Genomic DNA, 13,861 nt, shown 5'->3' on the forward strand with positions numbered 1-13,861 from the left:
GTAGTAGTAATATGTAGTATTATTTTATTAGACTCACTACGACTCACGAGTCGGTGAATTTTCAACCTTCAATTCTGTTGGTAACTAAGTACCTACCTATTTCACAATATCACATAAGTAATATCAGAGAAGCTATGCTCGAGGCCTGATTTCTTATTATAAATTAACGCCATTAATTTTGTAACACCATGCATGGCCGTGACCCCAATGATATTCTTCGACAGGCATCCATGGAAATATTCAAAACATTTTGAAAGGATCGAGAACCATTCAAAATTTCCATCTTTCGAATATGTATAGATACTTAATTCAATTAGTCTATCATCTTTTTATCAAATTTTGCTCTACTTACCGTAGAAATTACTGTGGTTTTTTTTTCATCATAATGTGATGATACGCTTGACAACAATCACAATTTACAACTAATGGAAAGTGATGATGTGGCCTAAGATAGGACGTGTTTGCCTAGAAGATGCCTATTCTCTTTTATATTTCCGCGATATTTTCGCTAAGATGTGCATAAGACAAAAACCTACTTGCGACGGCTGAGTAAGTAAAACCTTTTTAGAATACTTAGTAGCAAACCCCAGGTAAGTCTCAGGGCAACATAGAAGATATAAGATCCACAATAATGTTGGTCACGACGTGAACGCGGGCGAGGTACGTTTTTTCAGCGGTCGGTCGGTTATTCCCCTCGGACACGTGGCAGTTAATTGCTCAGCTGGGACGACCTAATGTGAGTTTTCCATTTTAATAAATATGTCTGCTCTATATGTAACTGTTTAGTTTTTATTAAAAACTATGCAATAGGTAGATAAGTAGTCGTTAAACCATACTAATATTATAAATGCGAAAGGGTGTCCATATGTCTGCAAGCTTTTCACAGTCCATCTATTTAAACGATTTTGACGAAATTTGGTACAGAGATGTTGCATAACGGGGAAGTACCTACATGAACTACATTTTATATCGGAAAATCAAAGAGTTCCCACTGTATTTAAAAAGCCGAACTTTAAACGACGTAGTCGCGGTTATTATCTAGTTTGAAATAATTACAAAATTTAAAAATATGTCTGGTCGGATACAAGATATCAAACGAGTTGTAGGGAGCTGCATAAGTACTAGAAGGACAACTCCAATCTAATGTAAAAAATAAAAATCTCTACAAGACACCTATCTTTAGCAATGTAGGTAACGGTAGGATACGGTTATCAGTTCAAACGACGACGGCAAAAACGATGAAAAAAATGTTCTCAGCCGAATACATAATTGGGATAGTGACGTGTTTAGTATTTTTATTCACAACAATTTTCAAATACTTAAGCTTTCTGCCCGTATCTCGATTTTGAAGAGATACTTTTGAATAAATTAGTTAAATAAAATAATCCATGTAAGTCCCCCAAACAAAACCAGCTCATGCAGATACGGTACGTATTATAAACTTTATAACATTTCGTACACATCACATGTAAGTATGTAAGTGTCGACAAAATTAACGCACGCCCGCCATATTGAGATTGTTCAAATTGGGGAATTATTTACAAGCCGCTGTCGCACCACATGTCCTTTCTCGGAACTCGGGAACTTCTCCATGCCTATTCGAATTCCTGTATGGAGTAGAAATACGGCTTTATAGGAGTAAAATCATACTTTCTCCTCGACGGGCGCGCGGGGTAGGCGTCCTAATGACCGCGCGGGGAGAGGCGACCTACCTATACAGTATAGGTACATGCCACGACAACCACACTTTATATTGCGTTTAGCTGCCTACCCACACTCTTGTTCAACACACACAGACAGCACTTTGTATTTTTTATGATATTCCGCGGTACACTATTTTCTTTTTGATGAAAGGTATCTACAACTTGCAGCTCCTTTCTCCATTGCATGCCGGAAAATTTTACCTGCCTCATTTAGGTAAGAGATTCTTTGAGTTTCAAAGTAGGTACCTACTAGTATTATTACGAGTTTGTACAATTTGCTGTCATTTAATAGGTATATGCATTTAGAACATTTCACAAGTGTTTTTCCACGATCAAAAGGATGTGAAACTTGAGTTTACTATTTTATACTTATAAACTTTTTCTAGGGTTGGCATTGTAGATTACACTGTTTAACTTAAATTGAATTGTTTCACTTAAGACCAATTAAAATCTCCCCGTCGTCAGTTCTGGCAAGTCACGGTCGGGTATGCATATGTTAGGGCAAAAGTCGATGTTCACACAAACTGCTGACTCACTTACCCTGTGTCAAATCTCAATGGACACGAGAGAAACTGTTGTTTAGCACATGTAGTCATATCATATAACAACCCTTGCTACAAGAATACGTTTGAACTCTTTATAAACTAAATAATATCGCTAAGATTTCTTAAAGGTTACCTATATTATGTTCCTCGATAGAATCCTGATGACTTTTCATTTACTTGCTACTATAATCTGGGTTCAATTCTGCATTTTTTGTACATTTTCCAGTTCAGAAACAATTCCGAAAAAGATTTTTTCTGTATCATTACAGGTTTGATTTCATAAGAAAGTTGTTAGTTTTACTTAGGTACTTCTTCTGGCTGTTTCACCTTAGTCTTTACCCCATTCTCCTATCTACCGTCAAGTATTTAACTGACATTCCCATACAATAGCACATTTTCACGGACCCGTTCAAAAATACTTACTTGAGTCGACCATTGCGTGTAGGTATTTATGAATAAAGGTAAATAAGAGTATACACTTGAGTGGTTAATATGCGAGAAGTATGTACCTATTTATTTACACGCACCTAGTTATTAGTAACATAGCCTCTTATTAGAGCACCGCGGGCTAGAACGTTATTAGTTACACTTGTTTACGTCATGTAGTCCGTATGCGGACAATAATAAACTAGCTTTGTACTGAAATATACAAATCTTAATAACCGGTTTTGTGATTAACATAAAAGAAACCAGACTTCCAGCAGAACTGCTGTTAATATTTACATAGGCGACATACCTAGATTTTACATAATTCAAAGAAAGTCTACCCAAGTAAGTACCTATTATTTTTAACCCCTGACCAAAAAAGAGGGGTGTTATAAGTTTGACGTGTGTATCTGTTTTTGGGTAAGGTCTGACGAAATCACAAACACAATCTTTATGATAAATTATTATACTTTTATTTCATATTTAAATTTATTAACTTTTACATTTGTGTCAAATAAATGTTGTTCCTCTTACGTTAGTATATTTTCGAATGTCGTCGTTTTAAAACCACTCTTACAGGTAACCTCTCCACGTTTATTAGCCACTCCCCTTTTTATCTTATCGTTATCGGCCAATCCAAATTGTACAATGAATAAACTTAGTGACTAATATACAAATCATCAAGCTCGTTTAACAAATCATCTAAGTAATAAAGATGTTTTCATCTTATATATTGATTACAAATATTATCCTTTATTATGCTACAATTCATCAACTAAAAACTATAAGAATTTTATATACAGTACGTTTATCGATCAGATGTTGAAAACTTCAGCCAATCAATGACGCCTTCTAATATGATGTTATGATTTGTTATGATTTGAGTGGCGCCAACTATTTAATCAGTAACTTCTACACGTTTTATAGATAATTAATATGGGCCAAGCTTACAGCTCGGCCATCCTGTTTTAAGCGAGTCTCATCGCTTTTTAAAAAAAAATTAAAACTTAAGTAACATGTAAACTTCACAACCAAAATGACAAAGACTTAGTTCAACAAAACAAAAAAAAATTAAGATAGTAATTAATTAAATTAATATTCTCGCTAACCTTAACTAGAAGGAATATACAGTTTTATTGATACATTGGTATTGATTATGATTGCAACTTAATTTTAGAGCACTCGCAGCAACCCTTTCCATCCGATATAATTAGAAAATAGCAGATAAACTCAATTCAATTCCAAACTATTTACCCTCGCAACTTTACCTGCCAGTCTACAGTAGCACTCAAATTTAGCCTTTAATCTAAAATTCATTTTTCTGTTCTCTTCCGCTAATATTAAAATAAAAAGATGCAGACACTCTAAATTTATAAATAATTTTTTCAAAAATCATAAAGATATCAAAAATTGCGAGACCAGTAGCAACTAAAGGAGGCCTCAATTTAATCAAAGAAGGTAGGTATATGCATAAAGTCCGAAGTATCAATTATAACTCACAAGCCAATATTTTACAGGAACACTCAATAGAGATTTGGGGATGAGCATGTAAAACTAATTACTAAAAACTACTTTTAAAGGGTTTCAAGTATCTCAAAATAAATTGTTAAAAGTTCTGTTCCAACTAGACTCTCCTTCCCACTAAAGAATTATATAAGAAAACTGATGAACTATATTATATAAGTCAATTATACAAATTCAAAATATGTCTATTTGTTAGGAAAATACTATTAAAGTCAGTACATACACGCATCACTTTAAAGCTAAATCTCATAAATATGGTACACAAAACGAACATACCTATTATGCTACAATTACATAAAGCTAGGACTAATTACGGTATGTAAACTACCTAGCTCTACTACATAATGTACTTGCCGAAACTCATACTGGAGGAAAAATCTTTTACAAAGTTTAAAGTTTAATCAAACAGTGTCAAACACCATAGATATCTTAGCTAGATGTAGGTATAGTTTGTTAACGAATATAACGTGTTTTGACTTTTTATATTATTGTATAGTCACCATACCTTTAAAGATTATGTTTTCTTCTATATTTATATTTAGAATCGGGAGCGATTCTTAATATGAATATGTGTAAGTGAACTTCTTGTCCTTTTGATAAAATAAACTCTCTAAACTTAAAGTTAATCGCCGCCAGTTCTCGATTTAAATCACAAAACATTTTCATACACTTTCAACGCAATAGTTTTACGCACATATTTTCTTCTTCCCTTCTTATTGGAAAATCGCGGATTCCGAGCCTTGGCGCGTCTCTCTTCTACCGGGATACATATGTGATTGTCCTTATTTCCCTCCAGATCCAAATTTTTAATGACCCTTATCCTAGGGTCCTTTCCCTCCAGATCCAAATTTTTAATGACCCTTATCCTAGGGTCCACCTCCTTCCTCCTATAGGACTTTTTGTCCATAGCCCGTAACCTCGGGGCTTTCCTTCCTTGGGACTTTGTGTCCCTGACCCATACCTAGTTTTGGGTCTTCCTTTTCCTCATTTGTTCATTTCCAACATCCTTGGATCCTGCAAACATAAAACACTTTGAGTAGACCGTTCATTTAATTTTGTTTCATAAGCATCCATCATAATACAATCCGACCTAAGGGAAGTAATTTTACTTGGTAACCTAGAAAACCTATTATCATTATTATAATTTAGTTTTCTCCAGTTCCGTACCCCTCGAAGGGTGCCTACGAGACCCTATTTTCTAAACCTCTGCTCTCCGTCCGTCTGTCCGTCTGCACGTGCGTCACGGCCTGAACCGTGAACGGCGTATCGTGAACCGTGATAGATAGAGAGTTGAAAGGAACGTGATTACGGATGTATGAAAATCCTATGCCTGGTTGCTTCCAATTCAAACTTTTTCTTTTAATGCAGATTACGCTTCCCATATTTCTTACAATTACCTATTGTTTTTTTTTTTCCTAGCAAAATCCACATTCTGAAGTACTAATGGACAATGTTAAACAAACGCCAGGGTACAGTAGTTGCGTCACTTGTGCCTCTTAACCATATAATATCTACATACAAAAAGAATCTTTGATTTATAATTTCACATGATACTTATATATTTTATTTTAGCCATAATATGCACCATATGGCGTACTTTGTCGTTTCGAGTAACATAAGCAGAAATACCAAATTCGACCCTGGGAACGACACAGTCGCGACTCGCCGCCGAATGATACCTATTAGTTTATCATTAATTCCTTTTCATAGAGGAAAGCGATATCAACATAATAGCAGGAAAAAAAATGAAATAAATATTCCGTTCGATACATCTCTATTCTCTACGACATCAAGATCTCTATCACAAGCTGATCGATCATAAAGATTAGAAGAAAGTAGGTACCTTATACATTATTTTATATGTTAACCGTAATGACCCGCATCTGTTCGATTTTCCTTTATTCGTTTCGTAAAAGATTCATCCTCGTACGTCCATCATCATCATCATCGTCATCTACATCGTCATCATCATAAGGTCACTGTTGAACATAAACCTTCCCTAGTAAGCACCACACGTACTGTCCTCAGCCTTCCTCATTCAACCCCTGGTTCCTATTGATACAAACCACTAAACCCCCCCCCCCATCAAATGTGTACCTATCTACATCCATCCATCATACCCAAATGCCGTGCTGGTTGATGTGATGAGCGACAAAGTGTTAACCTCTTCAATACGTCATGGAACTGTAGGAATAGCCATGGAAGACCTCCAAACCGAACGTTGATATTTTGTGTAAGTGGTCCCACGAGTCAAAAAAAATATTCTTGTCCATAAAGGAACAAGCCACGATATAGATTCTTCTATCGGAACTTAAATATTCCAATCACTGCATGTATTCCAACTAATCAGTTTGCTACTGTATATTTGAAGTTGATAATAAATAAAAATGTTAGCTTAATTAAATTCCTATGATAATTCGATTTTTGGTGCGTCAACCAGCTTCACCTATTATGTAAAATTAAATATATATATTTTTTTAAATTACCGGCTGTACATTTTAAACTAACCTAAGCAAAATATACTTTCTTACTAATAACTTAATCTTAAAAATTTTCAAGAGGATCCTTCCGCCTCAAATTAACTCAATGATAAAAATCAACAGGAAACTTTAAATGTTGTAAAATCCAGCCAATGCTTCGTACCTTGCCTTATTAATCCAATAGGTACTTCTTTGGATTTTGTCAAAACAAAATACTTTTACTTGTTGAGTGTATAATAAATAAATAATGTAATAAATCAATTAACTGTTAAAGCCAATAACTTTTACCGAAAGCGAACCTCATGATATCTCTTATGAGTTTTAAGCGTAAAATTACCACGCCGAAAACAAAACATGAGCTGACAGTATTCTTGTTTGATATACGTAATCCAGTAATACTATATCTATCTACATAATTCGTAAATATGTATGTATAGTTTGTAAGTTACTATTTCACTTTATGCTGTTTCAATGCTTTAAGTTATTATTTTTATCTTTGTCTCATTTTTTTAGTTTAGCCTCATTCTATTTTTAAACTTACTATTTCGCTATAATATTTACAAGTAACCTCATCGAAGACTACACGGTCTTCTGATAACCCAACAAGCATTTATCCAACAGCTATCGCTTTCACCCGAACGGAGGTTCCCTGAAATATATTGAGATAACAATACCTAGTTGACACATGTATGTACAAGAGCGGCAACAAGCTATGACCCCCTCTAGTCATAACTATATCTTTATGATTGTAACATTTCAAACAGTGAAAGTATGTATAAACGATTTCGTCCATAGGACATGCGCTCTAAAGAATGTTTATATAATTATCAGCAACTAAAAGCTTGAAGAAACTAATAGGTACAACTTGTCTTTGAAGTATGAAAATATGCACATTTATCAAGTATACCAGTTCATCAAACATTAAAGTACGCATTTATAAAATGATAACTCACTTATTAATCAAGATAACTACCTGTTTATCAAACCTACCCTACCAAATATAAATAACTACTCACCAAATGTAATACTTTATAACTTAAGTAAAAATATGAAACAAATGTGCATCAACCATATACATACACTCTTCAAATTCATCCATTTATCAAAATGTTATATAATATAACCATTCACCAAATCCATTATATACTTAGTTCATTAAATAGTTTAGTCAAACTTTACTCCACTTGCCACGATTGCAAATTTTCCAAAATAATCAGCCGCAAACATTGCAGCTCATCTCACTTGATAATGCATCCCTCCCTCAGAAAAACAGGCATTAGGAATGTCTTTCCAAGACGCGCGAGAGACAGCCACCGTGGCTTTTCGCGAGATTTAATCCAAATTGAACTAATGCCTAAATAAATGATTTAATTAGAGGGCGATTGCTTTTGCAACCTCTAACCGTCCAATCAAACACCGAAAGTATTCAATAATCCGAGACGTAAATAAAAACCCGTCAGAACACCGTATTTAAAAAAAAAAGACAAGAAAAAGATTCCTCCTCGCAATGAGATCGCGTGACATCCAACAAGTGAATTATCGACTTTATTACACAACTTATCCTCAACATGTTTTACATCATTTCCTACAATTGAAATCTTTCTATTTTAAATACCCTAACTACAACTTCATAATCCAACCAAAAATCACACTAGATTTATCCCTCGGTCCCACATCTTTAATGCTTTTTTTTTCTGTTTGGGTAACTAAAACAAAAAAAAAAATATATACTCATGTTATAAAACGTTGTCAAAGCTTTTCTGAACGCTCTAAATAAGCAAAAACATAAAATCAGGCGAAATGCCAGACCAGCCGAAAAACCTTCAATGCTTAATCAGCCTAAAAAAATAATTATGATCAATATTCATATTATTATCATGAGATACTACCGGCGCTCCTAAGCGAAATTTATAAGGCACCGCATTTCGATTTTATCAAACAGACTGATCAATTTCGAGAGCACAACAAACGTGGTTTCCTGAGAGTTTTGTTAACTAAATGCATATCGAAACTGAACTATCGCGAAGCGAGTCAAGCGAGCGTGAATTTTTTTTTTAAATATATTTCTGGGATAATGTCATGCCACAAACGCGAGCGTAGTGCAAAGATATTTGCCTAAAATTTCTTTCGTACAACAAAGAAAATAGTATTTTGGTAGTAGGTACTTATTATCGCGCCCTGCCCTAAGGGCAGTACTGTAGGTATATTACCATAAAAAAAACTTACTCTAATTCTAATAGAACATTTGCCAGGAATTTAACCCGTCAAGCGATGTTAATCCAATAAAAACAAAATCATATTGCATTTAAATGCGGCAGTACACAGTTAATTGCGTGAATACAGGTAAAAAAAAAAACCCCGCTGCCCATATACTATACCTACCTACTACTCGTAGTACTCAAATTATTGTGCCAGTATTAAAAGTAAATTAGCTGTTATCTAGCGTGGTAGACTACGGCCTAAACCCTTCTCATTCTGTGAGGAGACACTTGTTGCTCAGTAGTGGGCCGGCCATGGGTTGTTCATGGTGAGCTGTTATCAGCAAAGTTATGTTTGAAACTCAAACATTACGCGTTTCAAGTGGTAAAAATAGATAAATGAAAACATTTCTCCTCACTTTTGTAAAAAAAACACTTATTTATGCACCCCGTATTTAAAACTATCTGACTACCTACCTACCATAATTTTAAATTTAGTTAAAGAATAACCAGATAAGATAAACCTACTTTTACACCCATTTTAGGATTTATATTTCTCAAAATGCTCAATTTATTAACCCTGGTCACTATTACTTTATTACAACGGATCACCTTCATTTTTATCAATTAACATTTTATATCCCCAATCACTTAGTAACCATTACAAGTAGAGACGGATTATTTCACTGGCAGGCGTAAAACGAAAAGCTATTTCATGTAACTTTTTCTACCTTATCCCAAAGCGGTTTACAAAAAATAATAATTTCACAAAACAACATTCAAGATGTCCAATGAGTGCTGTGTGATAATATCGCGTCACTGTATGCTAGAAAAAGGAAAACATCTATCTATACAATGAATGCAGCAAACGATTGAACCTAAATCCAGAAATTCACCTTCCGTAAAACAAAACCACTATGTGAAAATAAATCCCTATCGTAACTCTTAACCAAACTAATTCGGCACACGATTACAAGTGTGAAGATTGAAATACCACGTTCCGTGAGATATTCACCTGTGAAATCATTTAATGAGAAATAAAACCCCGGCAGGACATAGTAGATACATCCTGAAAACTATTTAAAAGTAACAATAACGCCCATCATTAAGTAAACCACACTTTTTATATTGTTTAACACTATGTTCACTATCTATTCCATTGTACCCACGATACAGGATAACCTAGTGCGGGTACCACCAGACACAGGAAAATTGTACAAGACTGAATTTTGTAAATAAACATTTTTCATTTTTCATTGTAAAATAAGCCTTCTAAATACCTCAATGTTATTTAAACCACAATTTGAAGGTCGATCGCATTTGTATAACCAATATACAAGATGAATTATAAACATGTGGGTAATTCTAGGTATCATAACGTTATATAATTTCCATTCCAACTCGGAGCAAAGCTTTTTAACAAAATGATAACTAAATGTAGAACAAACAAAACGAAAACCCACACAAATAAAAAAAAAAATTACCATTAATAGGTATCAATAAAAATAAAATCATGGAAAGATCCTACCCGTTTATCCAGAAATCCTTTGATGCCATGACTAGGTACTTTGATATATTGAGGCCCAAATATTAGCCTTGTGCTCCAAAATGTCTGTGGTCTACTAGACCTCCACTTCTTTCTCGTTCCTCTGTATATTTCCACTTGTTTCTCTGAGTCGTGAGCGTGACAAGAAAATATTATATTTTCTTGATGTCCCTCTTCTGACCTTTTGGGTAAGGTCTGACGAAATCACAAACACAATCTTTATGATAAATTATTATACTTTTATTTCATATTTAAATTTATTAACTTTTACATTTGTGTCAAATAAATGTTGTTCCTCTTACGTTAGTATATTTTCGAATGTCGTCGTTTTAAAACCACTCTTACAGGTAACCTCTCCACGTTTATTAGCCACTCCCCTTTTTATCTTATCGTTATCGGCCAATCCAAATTGTACAATGAATAAACTTAGTGACTAATATACAAATCATCAAGCTCGTTTAACAAATCATCTAAGTAATAAAGATGTTTTCATCTTATATATTGATTACAAATATTATCCTTTATTATGCTACAATTCATCAACTAAAAACTATAAGAATTTTATATACAGTACGTTTATCGATCAGATGTTGAAAACTTCAGCCAATCAATGACGCCTTCTAATATGATGTTATGATTTGTTATGATTTGAGTGGCGCCAACTATTTAATCAGTAACTTCTACACGTTTTATAGATAATTAATATGGGCCAAGCTTACACTGTGTATCTGTGTATCTGTCTGTGGCATCGTAGCTCCTAAACTAATGAACCGATTTTAATTTAGTTTTTTTTTGTTTGAAAGGTGGCTTGATCGAGAGTGTTCTGAGCTATAATCCAAGAAAATCGGTTCAGCCGTTTGAAAGTTATCAGCTCTTTTCTAGTTATTACTGTAACCTTCACTTGTCGGGGGTGTTATAAATTTTTAATTTACACTTGTTTATGAAGAAGAGGTTAGTTAGATTCCTAATATAAATTGACAAATCAACTTCGTTAGCAATACTTTCATAGTTTGTACCTATAAAGGTCTGGATAAAAAGAAAGCTAAAATCATTGTGTCATCAACAAATAAAAACATAGATCAAATACTAACTTTTAAAAATATAACATACGATATCCAAATTGTTATTGGAATAACGCATCATCCATCAGCCGCCGCGCCGTCATAGGGGTGAACGAATCACCAAAAAAGATAGAGACGGGCATACCATTCAATATGGGGTAGAAAAGAATGACGATAGAAATTCAAGAATTTGCATAATCTGCTTGGGTACTTTATCATTGAACCACGTGCCAGTGACTAGTGCAGTCGCGGATTACGAAGACCGGATTAAATCTCACATTTCGCGAATGAAGTTGAAAGACGTAACCCTATAATATCAACAGTCTTATAATATTGTCCATTGTTCCACCTTCACTGCACCTGATTCTGTTTTTACACATCTTTAATATCATAGCACAATAGTAGGTAGGTACTAGGTACCTACTAGTATAAGTAATATGTTTACCAGTAAGCTCAAATACGTATCTCCTACCCGTTATCTTTTTCCTTTTCTTTTTAATTTTTACAAATGAGTACTTGCATAATTAGCAATAATTGACTAATATGAATATAGAGGACGAAGATACCCAACAGATAATTGTGTATGACCAAACATCATAGGAATACAATAATCAAACTATTATATGAAATGATAAATATCACACTGGCAGCCAGGGTCGTCCAAAAAACGCTTAACTTGTCCCGCTACAAAAGGAAAAAGCCAGCGTCTTCCGTTCGGCCGGAGCCAAAGAAAAAATCTTCGCGAGGGATCCGAGCCTTCCATTTATCATATTCCATATTCATTTATTCGTCAAGTTCTGGATTCATTTATTCGTCATGTCTTGATTTCGTCTCATTTATTATTAAAAATGAACTGTCCGGAGCAGAGCGTGAATACGACATCGGCCCGAGGCTACCGATTTAATCTTAGAATAATTTCATGCTGAATTAGGTCATTGCCCAAGACGGTTGCACTTTTTGCTAGGTTATGCTCCAAGAACACACTAATCAAGTTTTTATTGATACAAGTGCATATTAGATAATATGTTACGTAGAAGTCTCGCTTTAGCCGAGCTTAGTAATAAAATAAACTTTTTATAGGAATTAATCTTTTAGTTATTAAGGTTATCAAACCACAATGTCTAATAACTTTATCTTGGAATTACTGCGTGGTCAAACAGATTGAAAATTTTAGGTGGGTATAAATCTTGTATCAAAAAAAAACTAAAATATTATGTAGAAATTCATTTCCGTTTCTCAAAGTGTGATTAAAAATGTTGAATTACAAAAGATATCAGCAAAAAAGATTGTTACTAAATTCTACGTGAGAACATGTAAAAATGCATCTAATCATCTGTCGAGGTCACTGAATCTACAAATCTCGGTCTCGACCCTCAACCGTGCTGACCTGTGCCTGCCGCGATGATTGATAGCGGGACGAGGACGGTATCAGGAACGCGGTAATTCTTGACCACGTAACATTTTTTTAAACCTTGTACTTTTACATTTCTGTTTGTTAGCTAATGATATTGACTGTAGAGTTATTACTCCTATGGAAACTTTTGGACTATGTTTTTGGCATATTTTACTGCCTACATTTTTTTCCGATCTGTATGTGTAAGAGCGCTATGAGTGGATCGTTAGGTCTGCTAGTGCGGTCACTTGTACGAGTCTATTAGACTGCTGGCGATCAGGGAGAACTGGTGAATGCTTGTGGGGCGCATAACATCTGCTTTTTAACCCCCGACCCAAAAAGAGGGGTGTTATAAGTTTGACGTGTGTATCTGTGTATCTGTGTGTCTGTGTATCTGTGTATCTGTGTATCTGTCTGTGGCATCGTAGCGCCTAAACGAATGAACCGATTTTAATTTAGTTTTTTTTGTTTGAAAGGTGGCTTGATCGAGAGTGTTCTTAGCTATAATCCAAAAAAATTGGTGCAGCTGTTTAAGAGTTATCAGCTCTTTTCTAGTTTTCTTGTAGAAAAGAAGGTTACATAACCATTAGGTTCATAATATTATGTCAATTGACAAATGTCAAGCTGTCAAGATGGACGTTGCCTTGATACATAATTATTTATTTGAAAATGATGTTTTGGAAAACTCTGATACTTTGGATCGTAGGCGCGAAATAGTCCAAGAAAATCGGTTCAGCCGTTTGAAAGTTATCGGTCTTTTCTAGTTACTGTAACTTCACTTGTCGGGGGTGTTATAAATTTTTAATTTGCACTTGTATATAAAGACGTCATTTCGTGATGATCACAACCGCTCTGGCAAAAATGTTACGGCGAAAACGAACATCTAAGCGAAAAATGTTTACCTCGTACTTCTAACGATCGTTAGAATAGACTGAATCCAATTCTCAGCATATTTAGTCAAAATACACGTAATTCAGAGTTTTCC

The 13,861-nt window shown here is 34.5% G+C and overlaps 1 protein-coding gene across 1 annotated transcript in view; it reads left to right on the forward strand.

The window, feature by feature from the left end:
- Positions 1–13,861, forward strand: part of LOC123868847 (homeotic protein proboscipedia) — a 73,980-nt gene that overhangs the window by 36,433 nt on the left and 23,686 nt on the right. The window lies entirely within an intron of this gene.

The sequence above is a fragment of the Maniola jurtina genome, chromosome 10 (assembly GCF_905333055.1).
Source record: "Maniola jurtina chromosome 10, ilManJurt1.1, whole genome shotgun sequence".
Taxonomy (NCBI): domain Eukaryota; kingdom Metazoa; phylum Arthropoda; class Insecta; order Lepidoptera; family Nymphalidae; genus Maniola; species Maniola jurtina.